The sequence below is a fragment of the Phoca vitulina genome, unplaced genomic scaffold (assembly GCF_004348235.1).
Source record: "Phoca vitulina isolate PV1807 unplaced genomic scaffold, GSC_HSeal_1.0 scaffold135, whole genome shotgun sequence".
Lineage (NCBI taxonomy): Eukaryota > Metazoa > Chordata > Mammalia > Carnivora > Phocidae > Phoca > Phoca vitulina.
Genome location: NW_022589838.1, coordinates 346,005 through 354,376, shown reverse-complemented (window position 1 = coordinate 354,376; position 8,372 = coordinate 346,005). Strand labels below are relative to the sequence as shown.

At 37.4% G+C, this 8,372-nt stretch overlaps 1 pseudogene; it reads right to left on the bottom strand.

The window, feature by feature from the left end:
* Positions 1-6,699: 6,699 nt before the first annotated feature.
* Positions 6,700-6,873, bottom strand: LOC116628855 (annotated as a pseudogene).
* Positions 6,874-8,372: the final 1,499 nt, after the last annotated feature.

The window sequence follows — 8,372 nt, the reverse complement described above, 5'->3', positions numbered from 1 at the left end:
AGGGGAAGAATGAAGGGGGGGAAATTGGAGGGGTAGACGAACCATGAGAGACGATGGACTCTGAAAAACAAACTGAGGGTTCTAGAGGGGAGGGGGGTGGGAGGATGGGTTAGCCTGGTGATGGGTATTGAGGAGGGCACGTTCTGCATGGAGCACTGGGTGTTATGCACAAACAATGAATCATGGAACACTATATCTAAAACTAATGATGTAATGTATGGGGATTAACATAACAATAAAAAAATTAAAAAAAATTGAAAGCAAAAAAAAAAAGGAAAGGATGCCTCTATTCTTGGCATTATATTTTGTTCAGTTATATTTAGCTATTTAATACATTACAGGGAGTGTTGTGGCATAGAGGTTAAGAGCGTGGGTTATGAAGCCAGAGTCTATGACTTGCTGGTTCTGTGAACTTCTGCAAGTTACTTCAGTCTCTATGGGTTTCACTTCCCTCAGTTATCAAATGGAGATAATAATAGTCACCATCTCATTGAGTTTTTTTATGAGGTTGACATGAGTTAATACACAGAAGCAAAGCATTTAGAAGAATAATTGACCTATAGTTATAGTAACGGCTTGATAAATTATCATTAGAGTTTCCCTCTTTGGCTGTAAGCTTTTTGAAGGCAAGGACTATATTTTGCTCTTCCTTGACTATCAGGCAATTTTCATGGAGCATGCTGATTTTCAACATACGATTGCTAATGTTATTACTGTTGTTACCATGACACGGTCTACGCAATCAACTTTTTGTTAAATTGAGCTGTTGCCATTCCCCTTTCTGTCCTTTAGAGAAGGTTATAGGCGTGCAGTAAAATCCATAGGGTAAAGAGAAGCAAGGTAAATAAAGGAATTGGGGGGGGGAGGAATTTTGGAAGGAATCTTAAAAATAAGCCAAATAATTTGTGAGCATTTGCCAAGAGTAATTCATGAATCTTTATGTGAGGAAACAGCAGTGTCCACCTGAACCAGCTCAGTATCTTCATAAATCTATTTTTTGGCATTGCTGCGTTTAATTCCTCTCTGTCTAGTGTAGTGGGCAGGTAGTAGCTACTTTGCTATTATTTATGCTAACTTGAGTCAAATTTTATGGGGCCAGAAATTTATGAAAGAGTCTCAATATCCACCAACTCCCTTTTCCCACACCACAATGTTGGTATTCCTGCTCCTGGCCTGTCCTCATTCCTATCCCTGGTACTTGTTAACTTTAGTTCTGGGCTGGTCTTCCAGTTAATCTACCAGGGTAATTTCTTGCTGAAGTCAGCAAAATTCTTCAGTTGTCCTTTTTCTCCCTCTCCTGTTTGGACTAATTCAGTTTATTCCCAATTTGTGCTCCATTTTACTCTTTATCTTTGCATAGGTTCCTCAATCTTCACCTAGTATGGACATCTTTGTCCATCAAGCTTTAAAGATGGTCCACAACTTTCTATTTACTCTTAAGTGTCAGCGATTCTTTTTCTTTGTCCTTGGACTTCTTTATTAGAAAAATGTACTTGGGGTGCCTGGATGGCTCAATCGGTTAAGCGTCCGACTTTGGCTCAAGTCATGATTTTAGGGTCGTGAGATTGAGCCCCATGTTGGGTTCTGTGCTCAGCGGGGAGTCTGCTGGAGATGCTCTCCCTCTGCCCCTCCCCCTGCCCTCTGTTTCTCTCCCTCTCTCTCTAAAAATAAATAAATGTTTAAAAAAAGAAAGAAAGAAAAATGTGCTCAGGTTGTTCCTGAAAATTGTAACAATCTGACCAATTAGGGGAATCCAGAGCCTCTAGAAAGCTGGCTGGTCAAGAATCCTAGAAATTCTATAGTAACCCTAGTACCGATTTTTCTTAATATATATACATAATCCCTTGGGTTTATCATTCACTGGTTTTGTAAAAACACATCTTCCTACTTGGAATGCTAAACTTAAAAATGAGCTTTGAATAAACAGTGAGGTTCTAGGGCTCAGTTTATTTTCTTGTCAAGATCTTTAATAGCTCTTCCTTTTTTGTGCGAGTGCAGTTGACTATTATGATAAAAATCCATCTAATTAGCTATCAATATTTGACAGTGTACTTTTTAGCAGTGCCATTCATCCAACTCAACAGAGCAGTCATTTCAATCAAGGAAACCATACCAGCCATTCAAATGAGAGAATACTGCCAGAGCTGGATTTCATTTTAATGGGCTCGAAAAAGAAAATAAAACTTGAGGGTTTCTATTAGCCAATATATCTCATTAATATTGTGACTGAGACTGTCAGTATCCATTCTCCTAGCCATCAGTGTTTACAACTGATTCTGAATAGATAAAACAAAATGGAAAACAGGCTTTATATATGTTGTTTTTCATCTAGCAAGATGTAGATTTATTTTATTGACATCAAATGCATGTCAAACACAGCCTCATAAATGTCACTGACCTTTTCTTCTTCTCTTTTCATATAGGCAATTACAGCTCTGTTATTTAATTTCTGGGAAACTCTGAGCGCAGCACTTCTGAGTCTTATTTTTTCATTCTTTGCAAAGTAGGAATAATGACATCAGGTGTTTGATGGATAACAACCATAGTATTTCTAAGGCTTACAACAATATACATTTACTTTGGATGATATGTCAGCAGGTCAGCTGGGATGAAGCTGATCTAGGCTGGGCTCAGCTGGGCTTGTGTTGTGTCCAGGTCTGCTCCACATGTTTGTAATCCTTCTGAGATGAGTTTCTTAGGTTCTTCTCCTGGCAATGGCAAAAAGCTTACTTTTGCAAGCACATTTCAAGTCTTTGGTTTTCTCATGTCTACCAATATCCCACTGACCAATGCAAGTCATGAGCTCACTATCAGTGGTGTGAAGAAATGTTCCTTCTGGGATGTGAGATGGGATAGGACGGGAAGACTTTCTGAACAAAAATTTACCATATTACCTCACATGATGATTAGGACGGTTCTGTGAAATTATGTATATGAGAGTTCTTTGTAAATTGTCGGGCACCATGTAACTATGATGTTTCTACATTATTTGTCATTATAAATTCTAGCAAGATTCCTTTTGATAGTGAACTATCCATTTCATAACTTTCTACCAAGAGAGGCCATATACAACACTTGTTAGCAGCTGTTGACTTAAAATACGGAGGTATCATGGCACATGATTAGAGTGGGAGGCTAAAAATCAGGAGTATCTATTACAGTCTGGGATGTTTAAACTACTTCTTGGCTTACCATAAGACTTTAAATTCAAGGAGAAAGCAAGCCAAGGAAAGAGGATTACGCTTGAACAGTCTTCATGATAAAATAGTAGTAATTAGTTTGAGCAAAATCCCCCAATAGTTTTTATCACACTTTGCAGGAAACCAAATGGCAGACAGATAAAACAAATTACTTTACTGGGGTAATTAGCAAGTGATTATAAGGTTTTGCCTATGTTCTCCCAAGAGTACAAGGATCATGCCCTGTTTTTCGAAGAACTTTATGTTGCTTAATACCTAATCCATCTAAACTCAACTGCAAAATCTGATAGCAAGCTTGCCACAAGCACTGAACTCTCCGGACTACCTGGGAGACAACAGCAATGCTCATTTAATGATGAGAAGGAGGAGGGAAGATGAAGAACAGTGTTTTCCTTTTATTTCCTTCTGAACTTGTTCTGCCACCTTTGTTAGCCCCCTCTGCATTTTTCTGGCTGCAGGTATCACACAACTCCTAAGAATTCAGTTGTACGTGTTTCTGAACCAAGGTCTAGGATTGTAAACTAAAATATGGTATCTTTAAGTCCAGAGCATTTTCAGAACAGTAACATCATTGAAAGAGAATCATCCTCTTGATAGAGGTCATAGAAAATTCAAATTAATTCCTAATCAAAGATGACTCAGGAAAACAGTTCACATAATGTTTTGATTGAAGGACACTGAGACCTTCAGGATAAGGTTGCTGCCAACTGACAAAAAATAAGGCATCTCTCTATACTAAAAGTGGGCAAAGATAGCAGAGCAATTCAGGGTTCTCTTGGGATGTAGAGGCTATAGGACCTGGCCACATCAAATGTGGCAAGCCACTAAGACAGTCACATTTATGTATTGATGATAAATTGCATTAAAAAAAATCCCTAATTCACATATTTGCTGTAAAGGAAAATAGACACATAAAATTTTATATTTTGATGGGATTAAATGTTCTCTCTTTTTCATGTATAAAATTGTGAAGATTGTGTCTTGACTAGATTTTCTAATTCTCAGTCATGGGACTTTTTTTTCAGTAGAATGAGTTGAGCAAGTCTTCCTAAGTACTTTTCATGTTTTCATTTTTATAGGCAGTCATATTTTAGAAATATTTTTAACTTAGGATATTTGCAGATACAAAGTTTGTTTTCATTTCATCCCGATTCTTAAATGTTTTGGATTATAGACATGCTGATTCAGTAAGAACCAGAAGGATTGGACTCCCAACATTTGGGAGCCATTCATAGGAGAAGAAATGCCCAACAGGATTGTAGAGCACTGTATATGCTTGATGTGACATTTCATGGAGTGGGTGTGGAAACCCCCACCTAGACACAGTTTAGTTTAGGGCTTAAGACCTGAGTTTAAATTAGAGCTCTGCCAGTTTGTGTTTTTTGGGTTTTGTTAACTACTTGGGCAAGTTATTTGATCTTACTAAGACACAGATTTTTCATTTACATAATGGAGCTAATGATACTACCCACATCATGAAGCTGAGCTATTGTACAATATGTTATGCAGAGTTGGTATACAATGAAATTTATTAGTAGTAGGTGACAGTAAGATGTATAGGCATATACTGTGCAGATAGATCGCATGGTACGGTGATAGGGGAAAGAGAGGCTAAGAATCTTAAAAAAAAAAAAAAACAAAGAAAAATAAACCCTTGGACGTATGACTGATAGGGTACTAGAAACAGAAACAGTATCATCCTAGCCAAATAAAGAGGTGCATGTTGATTATTTCCCCCTTCTAAAAGTTGGAGTTGGGATTGAATTCTTCAGTCATGAAAGTGACTTGGTTATGTATCTATGGTAAATCCATGAGTCCTACTGTAAAACATTAACATTCAGCTCTGTCCTTTTTTATTTATCTGAAGACTCGGGTAGATTGATAATAGGTCCTAATATTCCACACTTTTCTGTATCCATGCCCTATGGTTGACTGTCCACCCATGCTGACTCTGGGTGTGGTCTTGGGGATGGCTAGTTAGGATGGCCTTGGCTAACATAATTAGGCTTTCTTCCATGCTTTTCTTGAATTACCCCAACAGTCTAGCCTAGGCACATTCTCATAGTGGAGGCAGGGGTCCAAAATGGAAGGAGAAAGGCATACTGCCTTTTCAAGTCTTGGTTTACATCAAACTTGTTATTTTTCCCATTGGCAGCTCTTTTGTTTTTTTGCCATAGTAGTTTCCTGGAAAATTATGTAATCTTTAGAAAACTGATTGTATTTCCCCATGGAAGCAATGCTACATTTAGCAGGGATGCTTCTGACTTCCCATCTTCTACTTGATGTTTAGCATTAATGGTTCTAGATAGTTATCTAGAAACTGTTTCCCCTGGATCCCCCATTTAACACGATGAAATAGGCCCTTTGCAATCTGACACTATCCTATTTCACCAATTTTGTCTGTCATTACTAAGTTTACATTGTACGTTCTAGCCACATATTTTGACAAAAATTTCCTGAGTGTGCAGTGCTCTTTCTTACCTTTTTGCCTATGGATATACTGTTTCATTTATTCGGAAAATTCCTCCTGCTCCAAACTCCAACTTAAAGGTTCTCTCCCGCGATCCCAAGAAAAGCTGGTCTATAATAATTGCTCCAGGTATTTGTGGTATTTATTATAATGGTCTAAATGCAAATAACTATGTCTGTCTCCAAAATTAGTGTGCATCTGTGAAGCCCTGATGAGTTTCTTAATCACCATTTTGTTTTCTTTCATCCCAAATGGCAAGCACAATGCCTCGTGTTGAGAATATATTTGTTAAAATGTGATTCAGCGCTAAAAGAATAAATGAATAATGACAGTGTGTTTTAAAAGCTGAGATACAAGAATCGTAATCGAATCCAATCGAAATTGGAAAGATTTAGAACCAGAAGAAACATTAAAGATTGTTTCAGTGATCATTATTTTACAGATGAGGAATCAGTTGTTTCATGTTCTATATTTAAATGGATTCAGTGTTCACCATTAGAATTTCCTGCCATAGCTTGTTTAATTCCTTTCTTGATGACTGAAATTTAAGCCTTGAAGCTACTATTTTCAGAATCAAGCAAGTTCGATACATAAACGTTTTAAGTGGTAGAATATTATTGGATTACATTTTATTTTTTCCCACCAAAACCCTGGAAACGTTATTCTGCTGTCTCCTGGCAGTTGGGTCTCTCCTATTTGTAGATGATTTGCTGTCACTACTGAATGCCTGTAGGGTTCTTTTCTTACCCTTGAATTTCATCAGGCTATGTCTTCATGTTGATTATTTTTATAATCTTTTTCCAGAGTACATTTTTTGTACTGATTTATAGATTTGAGACTGTTTTTTTTGTGTTTTTTTTACTCAATTATTTTTTTTACTCAATTATTTATTTTTAAGCTAAGTGTGCCTATTACTTGAAAAGTGGAAGATTACTTTAGCATAAAAAGAATCCCTTCAAATTAAATAATGTGTTTTTATTTCTCTCCTAATGTTTAAAATGTGAACATTTTGTAATTCAGTCACAGCCTTTAAGTCCAGGTGGCTTCTTCCTTTGGTCTCAGTTCCCTTTTAGACATATTCTTGTTCCAGAAGGCAGTTAGCTTTTCATCCTTCTTTCTGGCTAAATAACATCCAAGCACAAATCCCACAGGCACAAGTGTGTGTGTCCATCAGTCACGAATAATCCGAATTACGTTCATCATGAATGCTGAGGCCTTAGTGCCAAAAATGACTGAGACTTTGTTAATTGGAGAATGTTTTTCTATTAATTTGTTTACTGTGCTCTCTTTTTGGTACAATTATTATCTTCACCATCACTATGATGCTGATGATTAATTGGATTTCCTTCACTTTTCTTCCTTCAGCGCTTTATTCATTTGCCTTTTCTTTTGGACCTTTCTTTAGTTTCTTAGGCCTCTTCTCCACATTGTTGACTCTTTCTCAGCAGGATGGATTTTACTTCTCACAGTTTTTATTTTGAACTAGGTTTATTATTATGTCTTCAGTTCTTTTCCTCAGTTTTGCCAAATCACTTTTCCTCTCCCGTTTTATTTATAAATTTGAGCTATTTCTTCCGATAGACCATATTCCTTTACTTTCTTTGAGATTATAAAGATGCTGGTGTAAACTTGCCTTTGATTTCTTGGCGGTAATGCATCTGAAGTACATCTTTCACTTGTGTTGCTTGTTATGTGAATTTCCTGCATGTTTTCATACTGTCCATGCAGAAAGGCCCATTTGACCTTCCTCCTTCTTTCTTATCTGTGGGTGGGATTTGATTGCCAGGATTTAGCAAATGAAAATACAAGACTTCCAGTTAAACTTGAATTTTAAATAGACAACGAATATATTTTTAATATTACAAATATGTGCCATGCAATATTTGGGACATACTTAAACTAGAATATTAGTGTAATTCTGAAGGGTGTTATCTGCTTGTGTCTCTGGCTTTGGAAGCACATCTCTCCTTAGAGAGCTCAGAAGCAATATGAGAGATCAACATGCACCGAAATGGAGCCTCTGAGCTCACAAGTCTTTTATTCAGTATTTATTCATCTTGGTTTATAAGCATTTGCTGCAGAAGCAATTGGTGTTTTTCCTTTACTTCTGGCCTCCCTTGTTTTGATTTAGACTTTGGGGCAAAAATAATAAATAAAGCAGAGTTATGCAATCACTTCATCAGACCTACCTCCCCTAGCATTTTGTCACTTGCAACTGGACTCCCAGTTCCCTCACAGCCCACCTATATCCAGTCTTTGTCAATTCAAGTAGAGGGGTCTCATCTCAGTCTCTCAAGATCCCATAACTTCTCGATGCTTTCACATTGCTCCCAAGCTGGACAAGTGAGCTTTGGCTTTCAGCATCCTTCTTAATCGAAGTCCACAATTCACTGAATTCTCAGAGATAGTGTTTACAAGCTGTAGGTTGGGGTTTTTGCTATTTCCTATAAGTTCATTTCTTAGGTAGATGGTATGTTAAAATTTGCTGTTTTGGTTTTTTTTAAGATTTATTTTGAGAGAGAGTACAAGCGGCGGGAGGGGCAGAGGGAGAGGGAAAGAATCCCAAGCAGATTTCCCGCTGGTGGAGGTCGATCTCTCGACCCTTAGATCATGACCTGAGCTGAAACTAAGAGTCCAATGCTTAACAGACTGAGCCACCCAGGCACCCCTGTTTTGGGGTTTTCAAAGAGAGGTGTAGAATA